Below are 27,322 nucleotides of genomic sequence, written 5' to 3'. Positions count from 1 at the left end.
GCGCCCAAAAAAGTCTTTATCCGCCAAGTGAAACCTTATTTGTTGTATTCAGGGACTGAAAACTAGGGCTACCAACGAAATGCAGTCCAACTTTGTTACTTTTAAAATTTAAACCAAAACAGAATGAGTATGTTTACCACTGTTACAAAGTCTATATACCTACGTTAAGTAATTATTCAGAAGTTTTCCTGTAGATTTTATTTTTGTTGAGAATAATAACCCTCCAAATTCAAAACGTAAACTGTCACCTGCAGTCATTGGTACGATTTCAGGTAAAATCCCTCTTTATTTTCTTTGGAAAGCAGTTTTTGTGTCTGTTCACTCTTATACAATGGCTAGCAACTCGCGATCGCGTAAGAGTAGTGAAATTTGGGGTTTCTTCGCCGATTTAGGTGATGGGAAAGCAAAGTGCAATTATTGTTTCTTAGTGTATTTCATATAAAGGAGGAAATACATTTAATGTAGCGCGTCATGTTCGAGTGCTGCATCCAACAGTGCCATTGTCAGTCAGACGCTTAGCGCCCCCTGCTCCTGCATCTTCCGATATTTCTTGGATAAAAAACCCGCACAATCCGGAACTAACATCAGCAAATGCCAGAAGCGAACAGCAGTTGGTGCCAGAAAATAACAGTACCACTTCAGTATCAGAAAGCAGACCTCCATATCACGGAACATTACCCATGTATTTTCCGAAACCTCTTTCTAACAAAAGAAATCAGGAGATAGATTTCGCACTTCTGCAGACTGTTGTAAAGGATTATTTGCCCTTCAACATAGTGGAAAGTAAACATTTCCAAAGTTTTTTAGGCAAACTGAATGGTGCTTATAGAATGCCATCTCGGAAGACCATTTCCAATACGCTGCTACAGCAACAGTACGCCATGATGAAAGAAATTGTGAGAGCCAAAATTAATTCTGCGGAAGCGGTTGTGCTGACAATGGATGGGTGGACCTCAACTACAAATGAGAGTTATTTGTCGGTGACAGCACACTACGTTAAAGACCTGGAGCTGGCGTCTTCCCTCCTAGAGTGCTTTAAATACGACGAAAGGCACATGTCAGAAAAACTCTCGGAAGAACTGCTACGTGTCACAAGGGAATGGGGCATTCAAGAAAAAGTCGTCTGTGTTGTCAGCAACAATGCTGCTAACATTGTGGCAGCTATAAGACTCACAGCCTGGAAACACATCCCCTGCTTTGCGCACACACTCAATTTAATTGTTCAGAATGGGCTTCCGCACATTCAACCCATTCTGAATAAAGTAAAAAAAAAAATGTTGAATTTTTTAAAAGAAGTTCGCATGCCTGCACGAAACTGAAAAAGATGCAGGAACAGTTAAAAGAGCCAGTTCTGACACTAAAACAGGACACTGTTACAAGATGGAATTTAACCTATGATATCCTGCGAAGAATAATTGAGGTTAAGAATTCCCTAATGACAGTTATCACTCTGAATTATCCAGATCTTCCAAATCTGACTTCAGAGGACATTGCAAGTGTAACACAAGCCTGTGACCTGTTGAAAGTTTTCAAAGACTGCACTGAGGAAATGTCAAGTGAAAATGTTGTCACTGCTTCTAAAGTTATGCTACTTAATCGCTCGTTGAAAAAATGGTGTTGCAGGTTTGTTAATAACACTGAAATTCATGTAGACGTTCAACAGATGGGCGAAAAGTTAGCTGAAGACCTAAAACGACGATTTAGAAATATAGAGGAAAATTCCATTTTCGCGGAAGCAACTGCATTGGATCCCCGGTTCAAATTACATGGTTTTTCTGATATAAATTCTGCTGAGAAGGTGAAATTAAACCTGATCAGGCACTGTGAGAAATTTGTGGCGAACACATCCACTGCTACTGCAACAATCTCAGTTCCAACCACTGAATCAACTTCCAGTCTCTGGCTCGAATGTGATGAAGTGTTTTCCAGGCTGCAGAGTAATCCACACCCAAGAGCTGCTGCAATAGTGGAATTGGACAAATATTTACAAGAGCCCCTGCTACAGAGACAAGGCAATCCACTTCAGTGGTGGTCTGAACGACTGTCAGTATACCCCTCGCTCTTTGAACTTGCAAAAATACGACTGTGTATTGTCGCAACCTCCACACCATGTGAAAGTGTGTTCTCGAAGGCAGGACACCTTATAACTGACAGAAGAAATTGCCTGACAGGGAAAAAGGTGGAACAAATTATGTTTTTAAACGGAAATCTCTGAAGATTCACCAAATCCGTTGATGTTTATTCATAAATATATATGTGTATTTTTTAAAAAATTTAATTAGGATAATCCTCAAATTGACATTTAGTGTAATTTTTTCACTAATGTGTACGAGATAAACATTCCTACATGAACGATTATCTTTCAAGCGTGGATTCCACGCATGCTTCAGTTCCAGACTCACAAGGTAAGCATTTTATTTTCATGTTGGCTGTGCGTGCTCACACAGCCAGCCTCTTCGTTTGTATTTTAATATTCATTTGTCTGCAAGCACTGCCAACGGTAGCTTACCCATAGACGCGAAGTATAACTCCACAAATAGTCGCTGGTAATGATGTGAGCACTGCAGGAAGCAGCTGACGCTACCTTCCCCTCGCCCCTCATCGACTGTACCCCTCCTAACCCTATCGTTCCCCAGAAACACCGCGCGATTCGTCGAAGTCGACAGTAGAGGGAGGACTGAAGTGAAGGAACCAAGGGAGAATGAGTGACGTAGCGCCGATGTACTGGGGGAGGGAGAGGGGAAGAGAGTGAGTGAACTAGAAAAAAGTGTGGAGTGTGCTATCTGTGAAGAGTTTGAAGTACCAGTTCATTGAAATTGAGTGGTTAATTCACACTTCACTGGAGTGAAGCGTTCATTTGAACGACTCATTCACGAGCTCCCCATCACTAGTCGATGGTGTAGAACACCGTGAATCAGTAAAACGAAGTAACAGAAACGTATTGTAGTTTCAATGCCGAAGCAACATTTTATTGCACTTGCGAACTCGAGGGTTGCATCAGTATTAAAACACACAACGGTTTCTCTCCGACACACTCTTCTCCCCCTGCTCTGTAATGCAGTTTATAATAATTTGCTGGGTACATAGTAAAATAAGTCTGAGTGTGAGGACGAAAGATCCTCTCATATATGTAATTTAAACGTTAGTGAATTGTCGTCGATGATGTAGAACACCGTGAATCAGTAAAACGAAGTAACAGAAACGTATTGTAGTTTCAATTTTTTTTTTTTTCTTTATTGTATTTCAATTCCCCATCGGGGCGGGCTGGCACCAGCATATGCGCTGCTCTTCAGCCGAAAGACATAGAACAAAACAATAGAAGACATTTAAAAACAGCAAAGGAGAGAAGAAGGCGAACATAGATTTAAAATGGGAGAACATCATGGAAGGCAATATACAAAAAAACGGGGTGACTGTAAAATGGAGATAAAAAACTGTTTAAAAGTAGCACACACAAATAGCCACACACTGCGACGATTAAAAGAACACAAGGCACAGTATGACTGGAGCATAAAGGTGTTGACGGATGGCATAGCACACAACGTAAACTGGCGGCGAACCTCAAGGCAGTACACAATTAAAATCACACCTCTTGACGCACACGAGAAACAGCACTAAACACAACACTGATGTGGCACACTGATGATGATCAATACAGAGGATCTGCCAGGTTCAAGGAGATGAGGGAGACCTGAAGAAGGGAGGGAGGGGAAGAGATGGGGGAGGGGAATGGGGGGCGCGCGGAAGAGGGCCAGGTAGGGAGGGATGTGGGAAGGAGAGTGGCAAGTATGGGGTGCAGGGTCTCAGGGGAGGGGGGGATGGAGGAAAATAAGCTCTGGGAGAAGGAGGTAAGAGGAGAAGGGGGCCCTGGCGAGGGGGGGGGGGGAACAAGGCCGGGTTGTAGTTGGAAGGAAGGGTATATGTCACGGCGAAGTTCGTCATCCGGGAGGGGGAGGCGTTGGAAATTGCCCTGATGAAGGAGATGGAGGGTGTGGAGGTGGAGAGAGGGAGGGATACAGCGATAGAGGCGCGGCAACGGGCGGGGGGTGGAGAGGAAGGAGGAAACCAGAGGGTGGGGGGGGATCAACCCTGAGAACAATGTAAAGGATGCGGAGATGTAGGAGGAACAAGAGGAGGTGGGGGAAGGGGATCAGTTCATACAGGAGCCGTGTGGGGGAAGGAAGGCGGATACGGAAGGCTAGGCGGAGCGCATGGCGTTCAAGGATTTGGGGGGCCTTGTAAAAGCGGGTGGGGGCGGAGATCCAGGCGACACTGGCATAACAGAGGATAGGACGGATGTGGGATTTGTAGGTGTGGAGGATGGTAGAAGGATGCAATCCCCATGTCCGGCCGGACAGGAGTTTCAGCAGGCGGAGGCGGGAATGGGCTTTCTGCTGGATGGTCAGGAGATGAGGGGTCCTGGTGAGGTGTCGGTCAAGGGTGAGGCCAAGGTATTTCAGGGTGGGGGTGAGTTGGATAGGACGACCATAAAGGGTGAGGTAGAAATCATGGAGGCGAAAGGAGCGAGTGGTGCAGCCTATGATGATTGCCTGGGTTTTGGAGGGGTTGAGACGGAGGAGCCACTGGTTACACCAAGTGGTGAACTGGTTAAGGTGGGTTTGGAGGGTACGTTGAGACCGTTGAAGGGCAGGATAGAGAGCCAGGAAGGCGGTGTCATCAGCATATTGGAGAAGGTGGACTGGTGGGGGTGGCTTGGGCATATCAGCTGTATACAAGAGATAAAGGAGAGGGGAGAGGACAGAACCCTGGGGGACACCAGCCGTGGGATAAAAGATACGGGAGTTGGTGTTGTGGAGGGTGACATAGGAAGGACGGTGCGAGAGGAAGGAAGCGACCAGATGGACAAAATTGATAGGCAGGGCGTAGGTTTGGAGTTTAAAGAGGAGACCGGGATGCCATACACGGTCATAGGCATTTTGGAGGTCAAGGGAAACAAAAATGGCGGAGCGACGGGAGTTGAGCTGGAGGGACAGAAGGTGAACAAGGTTGAGGAGTTGGTCGTCAGCAGAAAAGGAGGGTCGGAAGCCACACTGGGTAAGGGGGAGGAGGTGGTGTTGAGCAAGGTGCCGATGGATACGGTGGGAGAGGATGGATTCAAAGACCTTACTGAAGACGGAGGTGAGGCAGATGGGACGATAGGAAGAGGCAGCAGAAGGGGGTTTGTTGGGTTTGAGGAAGAGGAGGACGCGGGAGGTCTTCCACAGGTCAGGGTAGAAGCCAGTAGAGAGGATGACATTATAGAGATGGGCGAGGACAGTTAGGAAGGAATAGGGGCTTTCTCGAAGGTGACGGTAGGTGACACAGTCGTGACCAGGGGCCGTGTTGCGTTTGGACTGGAGGAGAAGTTTAATGTGCTGTGATGGGAGTGTTGACGTCGGAGGGGGGCAACTGCCCCAAGTACTGGAGACTAGGAGCAAGTGGAGCGACTGAGGTATCAGCACGTTCCATGGCGGTGGGGAAAAGAGAATAATCAAAGTGGGGATCATCGGGGATGGAGAAGACCTCGGAAAGGTGGGAAGCGAAGTGGTTGGCCTTACTGAGGTTGTCTGGAAGGGGGCGATCGTTATGGAGAAGGGGGTAGTGGGGAGCGGAAAGGGAACCAGTAAGACGATGGAAGGCGGACCAGTACTTGGAGGAGTTGATAGGGAGGGTGGCATTGAGTCGTGTGCAGGTCTGGCGCCAGTCCCGGCGTTTCGTTGCTGTAATAAGGTTCCGTACGTGTCGCTGTATTTGCCGGTGGCGTTGGAGTGTATCCCTGTCATGAGTGCGGAGGAAGGAGCGATAGAGGCGGCGGGATTCACGGAGGAGGAGGACAGCCCACGGAGGGAGAGTGGGACGGTGTGGGTGGATGGTTTTAGTAGGAACATGGGCCTCCACGGCGTCAGTAATTACCGTCTGAAGGAAGGATGAGGCGCGGATAATGTCGTCAGGATGGCGATAGGTAAGAGGGTGGCTTTCGACCTGGGTGGAGATGTAGTCCCGGTAGGCATCCCAGTTGGCACAGCGATAGTCATGGACGACCTTGGGAGGGGGTGCAGGTTGCGGAGCCGGAGGGGGGCGGTTTGCAGACGTTATGGTGAGAAGGACAGGGAGGTGATCGCTACCTGTGGGGTCAAGGACGGCGTCAGTGATACGCCCAAGGAGGTTGGCGGAGGCAATGACAACATCGGGGGTGGTGTTACTTTCGGGTCGGGTGTGCTGGGGAATGGGAACAAGGTCAGCCTGGTTGTGGAGAGGAACTGATGCCACCGCCGAAGGGCAGTAGGAGTGCGGCTATGGATGTTGAGGTCGGTGGCAATCACATAGGTGGAGAAGGTGTGGTCAATGTGTGAGATGAAGTCATAAGGAAGAGGAGCAGTGGAGCGGACATAGATGGTGGCACAGGTAATGGCGAGGGAGGGGAAGAAGACGCTAAGGATAAGGTGTTCAGTGGGGTCATTGAGGAGAGGTTGTGGCCAGACGGGAATATGCTTAAGGTGGCCAATCGCGACTCCACCCTGCGCACGAGGACCAGGAGCATCAGTGCGGTGGAGGATATAGGGGGAGGTGCGGATAGAATGGTGGGGCTGGAGAAAGGTTTTGTTCAAGAGGAAGGTGTCGACCTGGTGGTGGGAGAGGGTGTGCATGAGGAGGTATTTGTTGGAGCGGAAGGAGCGAATGTTCTGCAAGAGGATGCGAGACTCATGCCGCGCCATGACGGGAAGGAGGGGGGGGAAGAGAGGGAAGGGAAGAGACTTAAACTAAGGTGTCGAGGCGGGTGAAGGTGAAGTGGGCTTGGTTGTGGGAGTAAGTGGCGAAGGTGTTCAGGTGGAAAACAGAGCGAGCAGCAAGGGATATTTGTTGGAAGGTGTGCGGGCGCTGAAAAGGGTGAATGTTTTGGAGTACGACGGTAATGAACCGGATGATGTCCTCGGCCGTGGGGGGTGGACGGAGGGAATTGTTAGGATGGACAGGAGGATCGACGGGACGAACTGGGACTGTAAGTTCAGGGGTGGCTGGAGGGGGGTTAGCTTTACACTTGTGGGAGTATGTGGGATGGGGGCCATTGCAGGTATTACAGGAAGGAGGAGCAGCGAGGTTGGGGCAGTTCTTGAGAAAGTGGGAGGCCTTGCAATGGGGACAGGTGGGGGGGTTTTTGCAGTTGGGAGTCAGGTGGTCATTGTACATCAGGCACCGCTGGCAACGGTAGGATTGGGGAGGGGATTTGGAGGATTCAACAGGGTGGCGACAGTGGTATATCAGGGCACCCTGGGTGAGGAGATGGTCTATGGATGGGGCGGACTCTGAGAATACCCGCATGAGGTAGGTGGGACCAGAGGCATTGTGGATACGGCGGGCAGAGCGGATTTCCAAGTCCGGGTGGGAGTTCAGTTCTACCAACACTTCATCCTCTGTGATCACCGGGCTGAGCTTGGTGATCACAGCGGTGTAGGTGGGGGGGCGACGGGGAGGCTGGGGCTGACGAGGAGTGGAAGCAGAAAGGAAGGGTGTCAGAGAGGCGTGGGGGCCAAACATAACTCATGGGAGTTTTCGCAGGAGGTCTGTGTGAAAGGATGGGGACGGGGACTTGATAAGGACTGAGTCCCTGCGGGGAATGAGTTGGGAGATGGGAGCACCAGGTAAGTACTTTCGTATTTCCTTGGTGAGGGTACGAGCGTCGAGGAACTTAGGATCGGGAGTTGACAGGACAAAGGTGTGGAGGGTGGGGGCCAAGGTAGGGGTGGCAGGAGGAGGGGTGGTGTCCATGGTGACGGCAGGGGGAGGGGGAGGTGGTGTTGATTTATTGTGGGAAGTGGCGGGAGCAGAGTCGGTAAGGACGCGCTTTTGGGGTTTTTTGGAGACTGGAGGCTGGGAGGAGGGGAGAGGGACGGGGAGGAGAGGGAGGTGGCGGGTGGCAGATCCCTGTCGCGTAGTGGAGGCACCGGGAGAAGCAGCTGGTTCAGTGGTGGCGATGGTGTCTCGGCGCGACGTGATGCGTGTGGGAGATGCAGAAGACGAAGCGACGGGGTCGGTGAGAGAGGGGAAGCCAACCACCTGAGGGGCGGCAGCAGAGGCGGCAACAGAGGCGTACGTGAGGGCGGGGGCAGTAGTGGGAGCTGTTGAGGGTGTGGAGGCTGGAGGAAGGGTGTAGAGGTGTGGGTATACAGCAGGGGAGGAGATAGGGGGGCGGGTAAGTGGGGGAAGGGAAGGGGAGGTGGAAGGAGGGAGGCCAGAGGCGGCACTCCAGGAAGTGACTGTGGGAGAGGGGTAGGGGGAGGTGTAGATGACGGTGGAGGTGGGAGTACTCATTGCAGACGAACGGCGACGGACAGATGGACTTGCAGCAGGCGGCGTCGGCGTCGGCGATGGGCAGCGGCGAACAGACGGACGAACAGCAGGCGGCGTCGGCGTCGGCGGCGAACAGACGGACGAACAGCAGGCGGCGGCGGCGGCAGCGGTTACGACGCCGGCGATGGACAGCCAGCAGGCAAGCGGATGGACGGACGGACGGACGGACGGACGGACGAACAGCGACAGCAGCAAGCGGCGGGCAGACAGACAGACAGACAGACAAACACACACAATCTTCGAAGACGGAGATTCCACCCTGAGAGTAGCCCAGGCTTTGCAATCTGACGCTTTCGAAGGAGGGGATCCAACCCTCTAGATTTTTTTTTTTTCTTTATTGTAATTTGAACACCCCATACAAGGTGGGCTGGCAGCGGAAAAGTGTACTCCGCTCTTCAGCCATAAGTAGTACAATAAAAGTGAAATGGAGACAGAAAGGTAACAGACTGGCGGCTCAAAAAACAGTAGATACAATAATTAAAAAACATGAAGCCGTTCACACTCGACGAAACAAACAAGAAAACTGTCGGCACTATGCACAAACACTGACGAGTTAGACGACACATGTGAACGAAGGAGCGTGGACGGCGAAAAACACAGATGCACAAACACGACGGCACAGACACTAAACCGAGGGCGATGATCTCCGGCGCGCGAATGTTCACTATGCGTGTGCGAGTCCGGGGACCTGCCAAGAGAGGAGGAGGAGGAAGGGGAGTGGGAGAGGGAGAGGGGAGAGCAGAGATGCCATGGGCAGGGGAGAAAGGGGGGAGGGAGGAATGGCGAGGGGAAGCCCGGGGGGAAGAGGGGTGGAGGGAGGGGACGGTGGAAGAGGAAAGAGAAGGGGGGGAAGGGAAGAGAAGGGAGGGAGGGAGGGTGCCTAAAGGAAAGGACACCGGAAGTGGGGGGTGGGGCAGGGTCAAAGTTGATAGGAGGGGTAGATGGAGGGGAGGAGGACATCATCAGGGAGGGGGAGCTGGCGGAAGCCACCTTGGGAGAGAGTAAGGAGAGTGCAGAGATGGAGACCGGGCGGGAAGTGGGAATACAGGCGCGGCAGCGGGTGGGGATGGGAGAGGATCGGGGATACGAGCAGGTGAGGAGGATCAAGTTTACGGGAGGTATACAGGATCCGTATCCTTTCAAGGAAAAGGAGGAGGTGGGGGAAGGGGATGAGATCATACAGGATCCGCGTGGGGGAGGGGAGACGGATGCGATAGGCAAGGCGGAGAGCATGGTGTTCAAGGATTTGGAGGGATTTATAAAAGGTAGGGGGGGCGGAGATCCAGGCTGGATGGGCATAACAAAGGATAGGGCGGATGGGGGATTTATAGGTATGGAGGATTGTGGAAGGGTCCAGACCCCACGTACGGCCGGAAAGGAGCTTGAGGAGACGGAGTCGGGAACGTGCCTTGGCTTGGATTGTACGGAGATGGGGAGTCCAGGAGAGGCGACGGTCGAGGGTGACGCCAAGGTACTTAAGGGTGGGAGTGAGGGCGATGGGACGGCCATAGACGGTGAGATAGAAATCAAGGAGGCGGAAGGAAGGGGTGGTTTTGCCTACAATGATCGCCTGGGTTTTCGAAGGATTGACCTTGAACAACCACTGGTTACACCAAGCGGTGAATCAGTCAAGATGGGATTGGAGAAGGCGTTGGGAGCGTTGCAGGGTGGGGGCAAGGGCAAAGAAGGCAGTGTCATCGGCAAACTGGAGAAGGTGGATGGGGGGTGACGGTGGCGGCATGTCCGCCGTGTACAAAAGATACAGGAGGGGGGAGAGGACGGAGCCTTGGGGCACACCGGCGGAGGGGAAAAAGGTGTAGGAATCTGTGTTATGGATGGTGACATAGGAAGGACGGCGGGAGAGAAAGGAGCCAATCAGACGGACGTAGTTAATGGGAAGGGCGAAGGTTTGGAGCTTGAAGAGAAGACCGGAATGCCATACGCGGTCATATGCACGTTCGAGGTCCAGGGAGAGGTAGATTGCGGAGCGACGGGAATTAAGCTGTTGAGAAAGGAAATGAGTGAGGTGAAGGAGAAGGTCGTCGGAAGAGAAGGACGGCCGAAAGCCACACTGGGTAATGGGAAGGAGGCGGTGCTGGCGGAGATGCTGGTGGATGCGTCGGGTGAGGATAGATTCCAGGACCTTGTAGAAGACCGAGGTAAGGCAGATGGGATGGTAGGAGGAGACGGCGGACGGCGGTTTGCCAGGTTTAAGGAACATGAGGATGCGGGAGGTTTTCCACAGGTTGGGGTAGTAACCGGTGGACAGGACTACATTGTAGAGCCTGGCCAGGGTGGAGGGGAAAGAGACAGGAGCTTCACGAAGGTGACGGTAGGTGACACGATCGTGACCAGGAGCGGTGTTGCGTTTTGTGCGAAGTGTAGCAATGAGATCCTGTGTAGTGATAGGGGCATTGAGTTCCGTGTGTGCAATGTTGTCCAAGTACTGGAAACCCGGGGCGAGGGGAGGGACGGAGGTGTCAGTTCGATCGCGAACATCCGGGAAGAGGGAGTAATCGGACTGGGGATCATCGGGGATGGAAAAGACATCAGAGAGGTAGGAGGCAAAGTGATTGGCCTTACTAAGGGTGTCAGGGAAAGGGTGATCATCATGGAGAAGAGGATAATAGGGGGAGGGTTTAGTTCCGGTAAGGCTACGGAAGGCCGACCAGAACTTGGACGAGTTGATTGGCAGGGTAGCATTTAAACGGGTGCATGTCTGTCGCCAGTCTCGGCGTTTCTTAGCCGCGAGCAAATTACGAATGTGTCGCTGGAGTTGCCGGTGGCGTCGTAGTGTGTCCGGGTCACGCGTGCGGAGGAAGGCACGGTAGAGATGACGGGATTCACGGAGGAGGAGAACAGCCTGTGGGGGTAAGGTAGTAAGGTGGGGGTGGATGGCGACAGTAGGGACGTGGGCCTCCACGGCCTCAGACAAGGTCTGCTGGAGGAAGGAGGCGGCATGGGTGACATCATCAGGGTGATGATAGGGGAAGGGGCGGGTATCGACCTGGGTGGAAAGGGTATCCCGGTAGGCATTCCAGTCGGCACGGGAATAGTCATGGACAAACTTAGGGGGAGGGTCAGTACGAGGGTCGGGGCGAGGGCGACGACCGTCTGAAACGGTGAGGAGGACAGGGGGATGGTCGCTACCAATAGGCTCCAGGACATCCACCGTTATGCAGCCAAGGAGGTTGGGGGAGGAGAGGATAACATCAGGAGTGGAGTTGGATTCGGGATGGGTATGCTGGGGGATGGGGACGTGGTCGCCTTGAAGGGTGGAGAGGAACCGATGCCACCGCCGTAACCGGGCAGCGGAACGACTATGGATGTTGAGGTCAGCGGCGATCACGTAGGAGGAGAAGGTACGATCGACGTGGGAGAGGAAGTCGAAGGGAATAGGAGCGTTGGGGCGGACATAGATGGTGGCGCAGGTAACGGTAAGGCCGGGGAAGAAGAGACTAAGGAGCAGGTGTTCGGTGGGGTAGGGAAGGGGTGGTTGGAGCCGAACGGGGATCTGGCGGTGGTGACCAATGGCAACTCCGCCACGCGCAATTGGGAGGGGATTATCGGAGCGGTGGAGGAGGTAGGGCGAAGTGTGAATGGTGTGGTGGGGTTGGAGGAAGGTTTCATTAAGGAGGAAGGCATCCACGCGGTGGGTGGCAAGGGTGTGCAGGAACAGGTTCCTGTTGGCGGGTAGGGAGCGGATGTTATTGAAAAGGATACGGTGCTGTCACGCCATGATAGGGATTTAGACGAGGATGTCAAGGCGGGAGAAGGTGAAATGGGCCTGGTTGTTGGAGTAGGTGGCATACATCTTGAGTTGGAATATGGAACGGCCGCCAAGGGAGATCTGCTGGAGGGTGTGGGGGCGCTGAAAGTGATGAACATTCTGGAGGACGATGGTAAGGAACCTGATGATGTCCTCAGCGGTGGGGGGGGGGACGAAGGGAATTGCCAGGAGGGGTAGGGGCGTCCAGGGGACGGACAGGGACGTTGAGTTCAGGAGTGGTTGGAGGGGGTTGGGCTTTACACTTTTGGGAGTAGGTGGGATGGGGGAGATTGCAGGTAATGCAGGAAGGAGGGGATTGGAGGTTAGGGCACTGCCTGAGGAAGTGCACTTGCCGACAATGCGGGCAGGTGGGGGCCTCGCGGCACTCAGCTGTGGGGTGCGCGTTATAGTGCAGACACCTCTGGCAGCGCAGGGATTGAGGAGGGGAACGGGAGGGGTCAACCTTATAACGCTGGTTAAAAAGGAGGGCACCCTCCTTCAGGAGACGGTCAATGGAGGGGCGTCCTCAAAGAAAACCCTCATAAGGCGGGTGGGGCCGGCCGAGTTGAAAATGCGGCGGACCGCCCGCACCTCCAGCGTGGGATGGGCCTTGAGCTCCGCCAACACCTCCTCCTCCGTGATCGACGGACTGAGCCGAGTGATCACGGCGGTGAGGGTCGGCGGGCGACACGGGGGTTGGGGTTGGCGGGTAGGAGATGGAGAAGGAGCAGGGGTAAGGGAGGCATGAGGGCCAAAGCGGGTGACAGGGATGCGGGAAAGGAGGTATGTGTGGAGGGTTGGGCTGGGGGAGGAGATGAGGACCGAATCACGGCGAGGAGTGAGGAGGGAGATGGGGGCACCAGGACAATGCTGGCGAAGGAAGAGGGTGAGGTTCCGGGCTTCAAGGAGAGAGGGATCAGGACGGGAGAGGAGGTAGCGGTAGGAGGAGGGGGTAGAGGAGGAGGATGAGGGGGCAGGGACGGGTGGGGAGACATCCATGGCATCATGGGTGGGGGAAGGAGCACGATGCGGAGTCTTTTTGGAAGCAGAGGAGGCAGGGGTGCCACTGGGGCGCTTGACGGCGGTGGAGGAGGTGTGGAGAATGGGAACAACTGGAATGTGGCGGGGAGGGGCAGGTCCCGGGGCCGGAGTCGGCGCCGGAGATGGTGACAGTGACGGTGAAGGGCGAAGGCGACGGTGACGACGGCGGTGGCGGGGGCGGCGGCGATGGCGAAGGCGACGGGGAGAGCTGGGCATGGACAGTGGCCCGACGGGCCACCACCCGAGCCGGAGCTGCAGTGACAGGCTGGGGGAGTGGGGGGAAAGGATCAGATCGAGAGGAAGAAGCTGGAGAGGGGGCGACAAAGAGTGAGGGCGAAGGGAGAGTGAGAAGAGGAGGGATGGAAGGAGGGGGGTGGAACTGGGCACACCAGGTGATAGTGGTGGAGGCGGCGGAAGGGGAAGTATAAACTATGGCGGTGGTGGTAGCGGTGGCAGCGGTGGTGGGGGCGGACATGACGGTAGGGAGAAACAATAACGAACAGAACGAAGAGGAAAGGACAGAAACTGGGGACAGACAAAGACGAAGACGGAAGAAGACGAAGACGGCCGTATACCAGGGTCAGGACGGCGGCGACGGCGGCGACCAGGCGGCAACGGCGGCGGCGGCGGGCACCGGCTGGCGGCGGCGGCGGCGGCGGCGGGCACCGGCTGGCGGCGGCGGCGGCGGCGGCGGTGGCGGCGGGCACCGGCTGGCGGCGTCGACGAACAGACGGACGGCGGCGAACAGACGGACGGACGGACAGCAGGCGGCGGAGGCGGCGGCGGCGGCGGCGGGCACCGGCCGGCGGCGGCGGCGAACAGACGGACGGACGGACAGCAGACGGCGGCGAACAGGCAGACGGACGGACGGAGGGACGGACAGCAGGCAGCAGCGGCGGCGCCGGACAGCGAATGGGCAGGCGGACAGACGGACGAACAGCTACAGCAGGAAGCGACGGGCAGGCAGACAGACAGACAGACAGACACAACCGTCGAAGACGGAGATTACAACCTGAGAGTAGCCCAGGCGTTGCAACCAGACGTCGTCGACTGAGGGGATCCAACCCTCTGATGCTACAACTAACTTCTGCCATCGAATATATGTAGTACTATACAGGCATGCTTTCCAGGCACAAAGATAAGTACTGACACACCAAACCTCTGTGTCAGTAAATAAATTAAAAGAAAGGGTAGAAGAATGTAAACATTATGCCATGTATTCTTTCGTGTTTGCTGCTATCTCATTTAAATCCTGCCTGCCTGATAAACTACGAAACTAGAGCGAGACAACAGCAAAAGCAGAAGAATATACATATCAAGTCATGTTTATATTTATATTATTCTTATGCTGAATAGTGATACAGTCAGAAATGAAGCATGGCAATTGACTAGATTTTTAAATCTAAGATGAATCTGATTTCTGTGCAGAATGTAATGTACTAAAGAGGCGTCTCCAAAGATTTTCAAATGGAGAAAAATTTTCTCTAAATTCTCGTTCAGAACATCATCTATAATACGCAGTCCATTATTCGGTGCTTGTTGCTCATTATCAAAGAAAGCAGCAGTGTTGGTATCAACAAATAGCAGTCTCTTGCCATTGTTGCGCTTATTAGACAAGTCCTCTCTCTCTTTTTTTTTTTAATTGTAAGCCGCAGTAGCGCGCACAAAAGCAAGCCATGCCGCGAACAGCGACAGGTCGTAAACAAACAATGCATGACACAGTACAATAATGCATTTTCCGCTTAGAGTGATGTAAAAACCTATAACAAAGAAAACAGCACTTACCAGATCAAAATAAGCAACCAATTCTAACCAGACGAAGCACGTCAAAAAGGAAGGGTACCCGTATAAATACGGACGGAGCACCTGACACATAGCAATGGCTGCTTGGTAAAGCTTAGCTGTTAAACTTATGACTCGAGCCAAACTACTGTAGCTGTATCTTCATCCCTCCGACTTCAGTTGTGTATCATGTTACAATGGACCAACTTTGTTTCAATTTGGAGGTGCGGTCTAAAGCATTTCTCTCCCCTTGAATTTCGAGTCTCAAATTTCGGGTGCAGCTTAGTTTCTGGAAATTATTTTTCCCTTGATTTCGAGTCTCATTTTTCAGGTGCATCTTAGATTCGAGTGCGGCTTTGATTCGAGTAAATACGGTAAACATCTACAAAAGCGAAATGGATAAAGGAGAGTGTTTGAATTAAATCAGATGATGCTAATAGGATTAGATTAGGAAATGGGACGCTTAAAGTAGTAGATGAGTTTTGCTACCTGTGCAGCAAAGTAACTGATGATGTCAGAAGTAGAGAGGATATAAAAGATAGACTGGCAGTGGTGAGAAAAGCATTCCTGAAGAAGAGAAATTTGTTAACATTGAATATAGATTTAAGTGTTAGAAAGACTTTTCCAAAGGTATTTGTCTGGAGTGCATCCATGTATGGAAATGAAACATGTCCGATAAACACTTTAGACAAAAAGAGATAGAAGCTTTTGAAATGTGGTGCTGCAGAAGAATGTTGAAGATTAGATGGGTCAATCATGTAACTAAGGAGGTACTGAATGGAGTTGATGAGAAAAGAAATTTGTAGCACAACTTGACCAAAGGATGGGATTGGTTGATAGGACACATTCTGTGACACCAAGGGATCACCAGTTTAGAATTGGACAAAAGTTTGGGGAGTAAAAATCGTAGAGGGAGACCCAGTAAGCAGTTTAAGAAGGATGTATGTTGCAGTAGTTATTGGGGATGAAGAACCTCGGACAGTATAGGGTAGCATGGAGAGCTGCAACAAACCAGTATTCAGACTGAAGACAACAACAACAACAACAACAACTAAAAGATGGCAATAAAATCATAATCCAACATAACCTTTATAGATGGACTATCTGTGGTTGAGTGACCATGTACACTTAACAACACCAAAACTGGCCACAGGAAATTATGGCCAGAGGTGAAGTCGTGTATGATACTGCCACAACAAAATGAAGCATGTCACATTTTCACTTTATAAATTATAGAACTGATCATATTTTAGAAGCATATCTTATAAGGTGAGGACATCAAGGATGTGCAAGTTGCTGGAATTCCAAAACTTGTCATCTGTTCAAATACAGTAAAATTAAAATGTTTCCAAGACTGTGAATTGCACAATTTATTTTGATATCAAGGTCACTAGTCATCTCCAAAGGTTAAAGTCACCTCATTTCATTTTCAGTTTATTCTGAGGCCACTCTAAAGAGGAAAAATTACTTGGAATATTATGGAAAACTGGTCCTGTCACTATTCTAGACCTGTATATTCTTTTAAAAAAAAACTGTAAACAGAATATAGTGTCACTGTCGAAAAATACTCTACATAGCTACTGATGGTGGTCTTTTCAGTTAAATGGATAACATCATTAATTTCTGCTGATTGGACTGCAGGTTCAACTCCCATTTTGATTCCCTGATTTTTCCTTATGACACACATTCCTTTCTTTTGACAGTCCACTGTGTCTGACATCTTCCACAATAATATGAGGCAAATTCAGAAGTAAGGGCTGTTTGCTCATAAGAATATGTGTATTCATTAGAAAATGTGTTTGGTGTTTGTTGCTTGCTTTAATTTCCCACAAATCTTCTCTACTTCTCCATGTAAACACTGTCCACTTCTAAGCACTTTTTGTAATGCTCTACTAGCTTCTTCATCTCCTCTGCATAGAAGTTCTTTGCCTGGAAATTGAACCAGTTGACAATATCCATCTTGAGATCCTCATCATCTTCAAACAATTGTTCCAAGTGCAAGAAGAGCTAGTAATTGCTGGATGTGGATCAGAACTGTAGAGTGGTTGTTTGAAAAGTCCCCAACATAAATGCCGGATCTTTACCATTATATGGACAGCGTGTGCACACACATCAAGGAGAAGGCCTATCTCAGATGGCAGTTTCCCACACCATCAATCTTTGATGGCACATCTCAACTTTGTGAGCACTTCGCAATACGTGTCAACAACTATTAACCCATGTTATAAGAAATCAACCAAAGAAGTGTCCTTTTCATCCCAAAAACACTATCCATAATTTCTTGAGTATGCGGATTACTTTAAGTTTTTTGGCTTTGGTGAAGCTTAATGGCACCACTCCATTGCCTGTTGTTTCAACTATGCAATGGTTTAGGATATCCATATATTGTTACCCACAACTGTGTGGAAAACAAATCATCTCCATCTTGTCAATAGTGTTCCAAAAACACCTGCCCTCATGATATGCTTTGACCTTTGTGTCGGTTAAACATTTTTGGTACTAATCCTGCACACAATTTGCAATATCTGAGGCAGTCCCTTGACAGTCTCGTAAACAGGAGTGTGTGCAACACAAGGATACTCATCAGGCAGAGCACCAATTGTGACTCATCAATCAAACTGCAGTATTTGGCTCACGTGTTGAATGATTTCATCGGTCTAGATACTGAACCTGTCACTCTGCTATTCATGATCCACATTTTTACCACCACTTTTTAAGTCTTAGTTCCTTTGTCTTATCTTTTCTTCATTCATTATTGTAGACCTATAAAGTAGTCAGAACTTCGGATGAATTTGGTCTGTAGTTTCTTTTGCATGCAAAAATCAGATTGCCACCCGTATTTCACAACTTGTTTGAACAACAATTTTTGAAGCCATTGTTTTTTGCTTTCACCCTGTGTCAAATAACCATTGAATCTAAACAATGACTTCTGTGACATTGTAAACAGTTGGTAGAGAGCACTGCATTCATTCTACTTTGTTCCGGGGTGGCAGTATTTAAATATAAGCAGATAGCCCCTGCTTCTCAAATATGTCTCATTATGTGGAACACATTCCTTTTATACCATAATGTACACTTAATTTCCAACACTAGAGGCAATGGTAAGTTGGCTACAAATTGAGGAGGCTCATTTCTGTTGACAGCTTTTTGTAAAACTGGCAACAGTCTAGCAGTTCACTGGCAGCTATTTCTGCTGTTAGACAACCAATGTGAGGTGGCTCCAGCATATGGAAAAAATAATGAAATTATAATAAGAACAATATACACTCCTGGAAATGGAAAAAAGAACACATTGACACCGGTGTGTCAGACCCATCATACTTGCTCCGAACACTGCGAGAGGGCTGTACAAGCAATGATCACACGCACGGCACAGCGGACACACCAGGAACCGCGGTGTTGGCCGTCGAATGGCGCTAGCTGCGCAGCATTTGTGCACCGCCGCCGTCAGTGTCAGCCAGTTTGCCGTGGCATACGGAGCTCCATCGCAGTCTTTAACACTGGTAGCATGCCGCGACAGCGTGGACGTGAACCGTATGTGCAGTTGACGGACTTTGAGCGAGGGCGTATAGTGGGCATGCGGGAGGCCGGGTGGACGTACCGCCGAATTGCTCAACACGTGGGGCGTGAGGTCTCCACAGTACATCGATGTTGTCGCCAGTGGTCGGCGGAAGGTGCACGTGCCCGTCGACCTGGGACCGGACCGCAGCACCGCACGGATGCGCGCCAAGACCGTAGGACCCTACGCAGTGCCGTAGGGGACCGCACCGCCACTTCCCAGCAAATTAGGGACAATGTTGCTCCTGGGGTATCGGCGAGGACCATTCGCAACCGTCTCCATGATGCTGGGCTACGGTCCCGTACACCGTTAGGCCGTTTTCCGCTCACGCACCAACATCGTGCAGCCCGCCTCCAGTGGTGTCGCGACAGGCGTGAATGGAGGGACGAATGGAGACGTGTCGTCTTCAGCGATGAGAGTCGCTTCTGCCTTGGTGCCAATGATGGTCGTATGTGTGTTTGGCGCCGTGCAGGTGAGCGCCACAATCAGGACTGCATACGACCGAGGCACACAGGGTCAACACCCGGCATCATGGTGTGGGGAGCGATCTCCTACACTGGCCGTACACCACTGGTGATCGTCGAGGGGACACTGAATAGTGCACGGTACATCCAAACCGTCATCGAACCCATCGTTCTACCATTCCTAGACCGGCAAGGGAACTTGCTGTTCCAACAGGACAATGCACGTCCGCATGTATCTCGTGCCACCCAACGTGCTCTAGAAGGTGTAAGTCAACTACCCTGGCCAGCAAGATCTCCGGATCTGTCCCCCATTGAGCATGTTTGGGACTGGATGAAGCGTCGTCTCACGCGGTCTGCACGTCCAGCACGAACGCTGGTCCAACTGAGGCGCCAGGTGGAAATGGCATGGCAAGCCGTTCCACAGGACTACATCCAGCATCTCTACGATCGTCTCCATGGGAGAATAGCAGCCTGCATTGCTGCGAAAGGTGGATATACACTGTACTAGTGCCGACATTGTGCATGCTCTGTTGCCTGTGTCTATGTGCCTGTGGTTCTGTCAGTGTGATCATGTGATGTATCTGACCCCAGGAATGTGTCAATAAAGTTTCCCCTTCCTGGGACAATGAATTCACGGTGTTCTTATTTCAATTTCCAGGAGTGTACTAACAATATATGAATTTCATTACAGTTAAGTGAAAGGTTGATTGTTTCCAAAAGATGATATTCAGTTTATGCAACAGCAGCAATAATAACACAAAAGATTTTTTTCTATGATTTCGTTACTGAATTCCATTCGGTCGTTTTGCAGCTTGATTACAGAAAGAGAAAATATCTGACTTAAATATATTGGTTCTGCAGCAATATTTGAAGTGACTATTACAGTACCCATCATATGTGGAGAAAACATTGTACCACATGGCTAACAGGATACTGCTGTTGCAGATACTCATTTTACTGTAATGGTGGTTAAGGCATATAGCTCATAAACTGAGATTTAAAGTCAGTTGAAATGTGCATATGTGACCATCTTCCTTGAGTCAGAAATTTAAAATTTATAGGCTCAGTTTCAAATCTTATTTGTGAACTAGCTGAGAAACCCAGTGTTGTCCAGGTATTTATTTATAGCTGTGCTCAAGACTTCAAATGCATGGAATTTATTTTTGATTTGTAAAGCTTCTTTGTATATGAAATTTGGAGTAGTATGAGTGGGGCCACGAACAAAGAAATTGTTTGCTTCACTGACGGGGGAGAGAGCTATTTAGAGCTGACCGTGCGAACAGCAACTGGCTGACCCTAAGACCTGTGCCCACACCACACAGCATTTGGCCGTTTGCTTTGTTTATGGTCATGGCATCACATAAGCTCACTGAGTGAAGGGTTTTGAGGAGCGAAAAATGCCTTATGCTCTCAACCAGAGTTATGTTGTGCCTCAATTTCAGAAGGAGTTTCCAAAGCAGTTTAAAGCCTGATGTTCTCGAGCCACAGAAAGTCATGCCTCAGGGTCTTCATTGAGTTCTTGAGACCAAATAGTCCCCAGTCTTTTAGCTGTTCTGAGGCATTCAGAGAGACTTGACTGTTTTCTAGGCATTTTTTTGTAGCAATGAAAATGTAATGAGTAGTCACCCAAATCACAGAGCAAAGTTAATAAATTCATTTTTTCTAGCAAAAAATATAAATAAAACCTATCAAACAAAACAAAGCAGTGTCATCAAGTTTTTAATATATAAAGTGAAATCAGTAAATCCGTACATCCTAGACAAGTAAATTCAATATTTGTTTGTATTCATAAAGATAAGACTGCAGTGCTTAATTCTGCCACTGACGTAAACTTCGGAAAATGCTTCTACCACTGTGGTAAATGTAAATGTCATGTGACCAGGGCCTCCCATTGGGTAGACCGTTTGCCAGGTGCAAGTCTTTCGATTTGATGCCACTTTGGCGACTTGCGCATCGATGGGGTTAAAATGATGATGATTAGGACAACACAACACCCAGTCCCTGAGCAGAGAAAATCTCCAACCCAGCCGGGAATCGAACCCGGGCCCTGAGGATTGACAGTCTGTCACACTGACCACTCAGCTACCCGGGGCAGTAAAAAACCCTCCCTAAGAAAGATGTCAAATACAAATAAAACTACCAAAGAAAATAAGGCAATATCATTGAGTTTTTAATTCACAAAGCCAAATCAGTAAATCTATATATCCTAACAGAGTAAATTCTCTGTTAGTTTTTATTCATAAAGATCAGATTTCAGTGCTTAAGTCTATCACTGACATAAACTTCCAACAATGCGTCTGTCACTAAGTTAAAAAAAAACTAACAGTGCCATCAATGATGATTAAACATCTGTACTACTAAGCTGAGTCAACAATTTTATGTAAAATGTTAAATTATGATATCTTTTGTTTTTCTGTGATCTGATTTTGATGAAAGAAAGCCTATATGTTGCCCAAGCTATGCTCAAGTCACCTGTGAAAAACTCATGAAAATTTGTCCAGTAGTTTCAGAAATTGGCGTGTTCAAATGGACAGATGTGATGGTTTTGGATAAAATTTTAAATTACAATATCTTTTTTTTCTGTGATCTGATTTTGATAGAACTAAAGCCCAAGTGCCCGAAGCTACATACAAGTTACCCCATGAAAATTTGTATAGTTAATAGTTTTGGAAACAAGTGTGTTCAGACAGTTAGACATGACTGTTTTACAGTTTTATTATTAGTACAGATTGTTAACAAACAAAATTTCAAATGAATTTGTCTGGGTAAATCAGGTTCGCTACAGGAAATGACAATTGTGTTTCTAAATTTTTTTGGGATGTTGCCATATCTTGACTACATTGACAACAGGGAGAATGTCTTCCCATAGCCAACCTATTTTAATTGAGCAGATCCAGAAGTCTTGTGCTGCTAAGAATAGCCCATTGTTGTCCAGTCATCAGAGATGAGGGGTAGTCAAACATAAAAAAGAAAGAGTGTCAAAATAACAAAAGAGGCTAAAGCTGGCTAGACATAATGTTCAGATGCATTGATGGCAACCTACATCATAAATTAAGAGGTGGTGGTTTACCAAACTGAACAAGGCCTGTGGTTTCTATACAGCAACCCACAGCAGGCTCAGTTTATTCTTAATTTAGTTTCTGATAGTTTCACATTAATAATGTCTTGTAGATTATCAGAACATTTACATAGAATTATCAAGGAAGTGTAATTCTTAGAACTGACTGCTAACATACTCCATCTACAAGTGAAATTTCTGGGAACCAAAGTCTCCTCTATAGGAACCAACATGGGTTCCAAAAATGATCGAGTGAAACCCAAGTTGCTTTGTTCATCCAAGAGACCCAGAAAACAGTAGACACAGATGTCCAGGTAGATGCCGTGTTCCTCAACTTCTGGAAGGCATTTAATACTGTTCCACACTGTTGCCAAATGAACAAAATACGAGCATATGGAATATCAGACCTGGTGTGTTATTGGGTTGAAGGGGTTTTAACTAACAGAACACATCACGTCATTCCGAATGAGAGAAGTCTTCAGACTTAAAAGCACTTAGGATGCGCTCTAAAGCCATGTTATAGGACCACTGCTTTTCACAATATATATAAATGACCTAGTATATAATTGGAAGTTCCATGAGGCTTTTCACAGATGACACTCTTGTGTAAAAAGTCGCGATGGTAAAAATTGGTCCTCGACATCAACAAATGTAACATATTGTGAATACATAGACAGAAAGATCCTTTATTGTGTGATTACAAAACTGGAGAACAGTCACTGGAAGCAGTTACTTCCATTAAAAGCCTAGGAGAGTGCTACAGAGCAATTTGAAGTGGAAATGATGATAAAATTAATCACACATAAGGTAGATGCCAGAATGAGAGTCACTGGAAAAATCCTCAGGAAATGTCCATCAACAAAGGAAGTAGCATCAATATGCAACCCGTACCAGATTGGACTGATAGAGGAAACAGAGGAGACCCAAAGAAGGGCACCTGCAGTTTGTGGTCTAGCGGCTAGTGTTGCTGCCTCTGAATCACGGGGTCCCGGGTTCGATTCCCAGCTGGGTTGGGGATTTTCTCTGCCCAGGAACTGGGTCCTTGTGTTGTCCTCATCATTTCATCATCATCATCATCTTTCATGACAGTGGCTAGATCAGACTGTGTAGAAATTGGGACTTTGTACGGGGTCTGATGACCGCGCAGTTGAGCGCCCCAAAAACCATTCATCATCATCATCATCATCATGACCATTAACACAATCAAAGAAGAGCAGTATGTTTCATTACATATTCATTTAGCAAGTGTGGAAACATCATGGAGATGCTCAGCCAACTTCAGTGGCAGATGCTGCAAGTGAGGCTTTCTGCATCACAGTATTGTCTGCTGTTAAAGTACTGAGAGCATACATTCTTAGAAGAGTCAGTCAGCATGTTGCTGTCTCCTATGTATATATCGCGAAAAATCCATCAAGATAAAATTGGAGAGATTCAAGTCCACACGGAGGCATACCACCAATTTATCTTCCCACAAACTGTACGCAACAGGAACAGGAAAAGGGGGAAGTGACACTGGTACGCAAAGTACCCTCAGCCACACATCTTAAGGAGGCTTGTGGAGTGTAGATGTAGATTTAGATTGGGAATGCTAATATTAATTTCAGTTAGTCCACTAATGACATACTGAATAAATTCCTAACTACTGTGAATGTTGAGTGTCCTGTGGATTTCATCAACTGTTGTGTCAATTTAACTGTTGAAATAATGCAGACAGATGAAAAGTTCTTCGTTTTTATAGTTTGAGGACTCTTCTTAGCTGCATGTTACTGGGTACAGTAACTAGTAGAATAGCTAAGTGCTATACTAAGTATTTTCCTACTGTAACATTCAATTTCCAGTATGATTCATAAGTCTTCTGGCTACCTCAATTCAGTATCTGCTAGGCATAGTCATAGGTATCTGCTTTGGCAAAACCAAGTGTGTTTCTTTAATCTAAAATACGTATTTTTATCTGATTGCACATTGCTATACCTTGTGTCAACTCATTTGACTGGGAAGAGTGTGTAACACAATTGTTGAAAAATCATAACTGACAAACGCTTGAAAAAGAAAGGTCTCTTACAAACCATGCATAGAAAACTTCACCTACCATCTTTCAGAGTAGAAATTATGAATGTTCTGAAACTTCCCTAAGATATTATGCAGACGGAATTAAATAACTATCAGCTCGTACAGAAGTTTACAAGCAGGCATTCCTCCCATGCTCTATCTACGAATGAAACAGGAAGAAACCTTAATGTACGATACAATGAAAAGTACCTACTGCCATGTGCTTCAAAGTGATAGTGTGGAGTATAGATGAAGATTCATGTGTAAAAACTAGTTTGCTAAAATAAAGTCTTACGATAACATCAGTGACAAGAATTTTGATTTCCTTTGACAATTACAAACAAGGTGCGATAAAAAATTACAAAAGCAATTAATAGGCTGATTTATATCACTTCTTTTCGGTAGATTAAGCAGTAAAAAATGTGGAAATTAGCTCATATCTGCAACAATTGATGTAATTACCTGTCTCTTTGTTGTTGTTTTTTTTTAATGTGCATTTTGATTGATTACTGTGTGGCATCAGATAATTTTTAATTAGGTTGAAATATACATTTTCTCCTGCCACCATGTTTCCTCACTGGCACAGATGATCTAAACTGGTACTCATATATGATGCAAAATTGCACTTGAACACAGTCTGTTTCAACATAAGAATTGCACAATATCTCACTGTATTGTGACATTTGCGGTAAGCTTCTTTCGCAGTTATTTACAATAGAAGCTAATAATGGTTAATCTGTAATTCATTAGAATTTCAGGTAAAGTTGAATCTGACAACTGATTTTATACTTTAAGATCTCTCCTGCCATGCCCTGTATAGGAAGTTGTCACATTGGTGGTATTAGCAGCCATTAAGTTCTTGGATATTTCCACATGAGGTAACTTCCAGTTCTGGGAAAATACTGGTATACCACTTTTGAAACACTGGTATACCACTTCTTTAAGAACTCAATCATACACCTCAAACGTTAATGATGTATTATCATTTCTATTGCATGTGTTCCACTCCACACAGTCTTCATTCTGTTTATAGTATAGATTTTCCATAGACAATCACTCAACAATAAAGCAGGAATCAGAGGCATTTACTGTGATGCAAAGAGCATGACATTGTTGATGGATGTCCCAAACAGCTATGGTGCATAACTTGTCTCAAGATGGATAGCTAGTAATTTCCTTTGTTGCAAAAATGTTTTTGGACAGAAGTGTTAGCATGCCGAAAAGTTAAGTAAATTATATCATTGCTTTAGTGAGATACTCCAAACAGATCTACTGCATCACAATAACATTAAAGAATGAACAGTCTCAAAAACTGGGTTTGAAAGTTTAATACTACACTCCATTTACTGCTAGATCACTGACATACACAATAGCATACACTGAGGTGATAAAAGTCATGGGGTACACCCAAATATTGTGTTGGTCGTCCTTTTGCCCAATGTAGTGCAGCAACTCAACATGGCATGGACTCACAAAGTTACTGGAAATCCCCTGCAGTAATATTGAGCCATCCTGCCTTTGTAGCCAAAGTGCAGCTAGTGCAGCATTTTGTGCACAGAACTGATCCCTTGATGATGTCCCATAAATGTTTGATGGGATTTAAATCGGGTGATCTGGGTGGCCAAACCATTTTCTCAGATTGTTCAGAATTTTCTTCAAACCAATCGCAAACAGTTGTGGGCCGGTGACATGGCGCATTGTCATCCATAAAAATTTCATCATTGTTTGGGAACATGAAGTCTCTGAATGGCTGCAAATGGTCTCCAAGTAGATGAAAATAACCATTTCCAGTCAATGATTGGTTCATTCCATGTAAACATAGCCAATTATGGAGCCACCGCCAGCTTGCACAGTGTCTTGCTGACAAATTGGGTCCATAGCTTCATGGGGTCTGCACCACACTTGAACCCTGCCATCAGCTCATACCAACTGCACTCGGGACTCATCTGACCAGGCTATGGCTTTCCAGTCATCTTGGGTCCAACCAATATGGTAATGAGCCCAGGAGAGGCACTGCAGGCGATGTGCTGTTAGCAAAGGCACTTGCATCAGTCTGCTGCCTTAGCAAAGGCAGTCTACTGCCATAGCCCATTAACGCCAAATTTGGCCGTGCTGCCCTAACGGATACATTCTTTGTGCATCCCACATTGATTTCTGTGTTTATTTCACACAGTGTGGCACATCTGTTAACACTGACAGCTCTACACATATCTTGCTGCTCATGGTCGTGAAGTGAAGCCCATCGGCCACTGCGTTGTCTGTGGTGATAGGTAATGCATGAAATTTGGAAGTCTTGACACAGTCTTGATTCTGTGGATTTCAGACTATTGAAGTCTCTACCGATTTCCAAAATGGAATGTCCCACGCACCTAACTCCAACTACCATTCCACGTTCAGCGTCTGTTAAGTCTTGTCGTGTGGCTATAATCACATCGGAACCTTTTCATATGAATCACCTGAGTGCAAATGACTACTTCACCCTTTCATACCTTGTGTACGCGATACTACTGCCATCTGTATATGTGCACATCACTATCCCATGACTTTTGTCATGTCAGTGCACTGTTCAGATGGTAGAGAACTGTACAGACTGCTGCTGTCTGCAGCTTATGTGGAAGCAGGACTTAATTGTGAAAGTTAATTTTTGAATTAAGTGATCACCTCTAGCAGCCAGTGGCCAGGATTTTGGATAAAACCTGTGTACATGGTTTCTGAGGCTAGTTGCAATGATGCTGTTTGATAGAAACCATTGAGGTTTACTTCCATTGGCTGTCATAATAAAATTGATTGGAACCTGGAAACTCAGTGTCAGTGTCTTCTGCCCTTAGCCCACTGATAAGGATTGGCTCTGGCTTCTAAAACATTTAAGAATAATAAAATATTGGTGATCTGAGAATTCTTCATTACTGTTCACATGCCACTGTTTAATAATAATAATAATAATAATAATGGAGCAAAATTAACTTTAATTAAAAAACTAGTAGTTTTAATTGAATATTTCAACCAGTCACAAGACACACCTTCAGAAGTAACGGATAACTTGAAGGAAAACCTCAGTACAATAATGTATAGTTTCCACAGGCGAGATATTACTATCAGAAGAGATTTTAACCATGTCAGTAATGTAAAGGAACTTGGGATGAAGTAAAAATTGATGAGACTCTACAGAAATATACACCTAGCAAAACAGTTAAGTAGATCCCCCATCCCACAGGTATACAAACTGTATTATGAAGATATACCATAAAATA

Source organism: Schistocerca americana, chromosome X, assembly GCF_021461395.2.
Source record: "Schistocerca americana isolate TAMUIC-IGC-003095 chromosome X, iqSchAmer2.1, whole genome shotgun sequence".
In the NCBI taxonomy this organism is placed as follows: domain Eukaryota; kingdom Metazoa; phylum Arthropoda; class Insecta; order Orthoptera; family Acrididae; genus Schistocerca; species Schistocerca americana.
Note: the sequence above shows the minus strand (reverse complement) of the source record.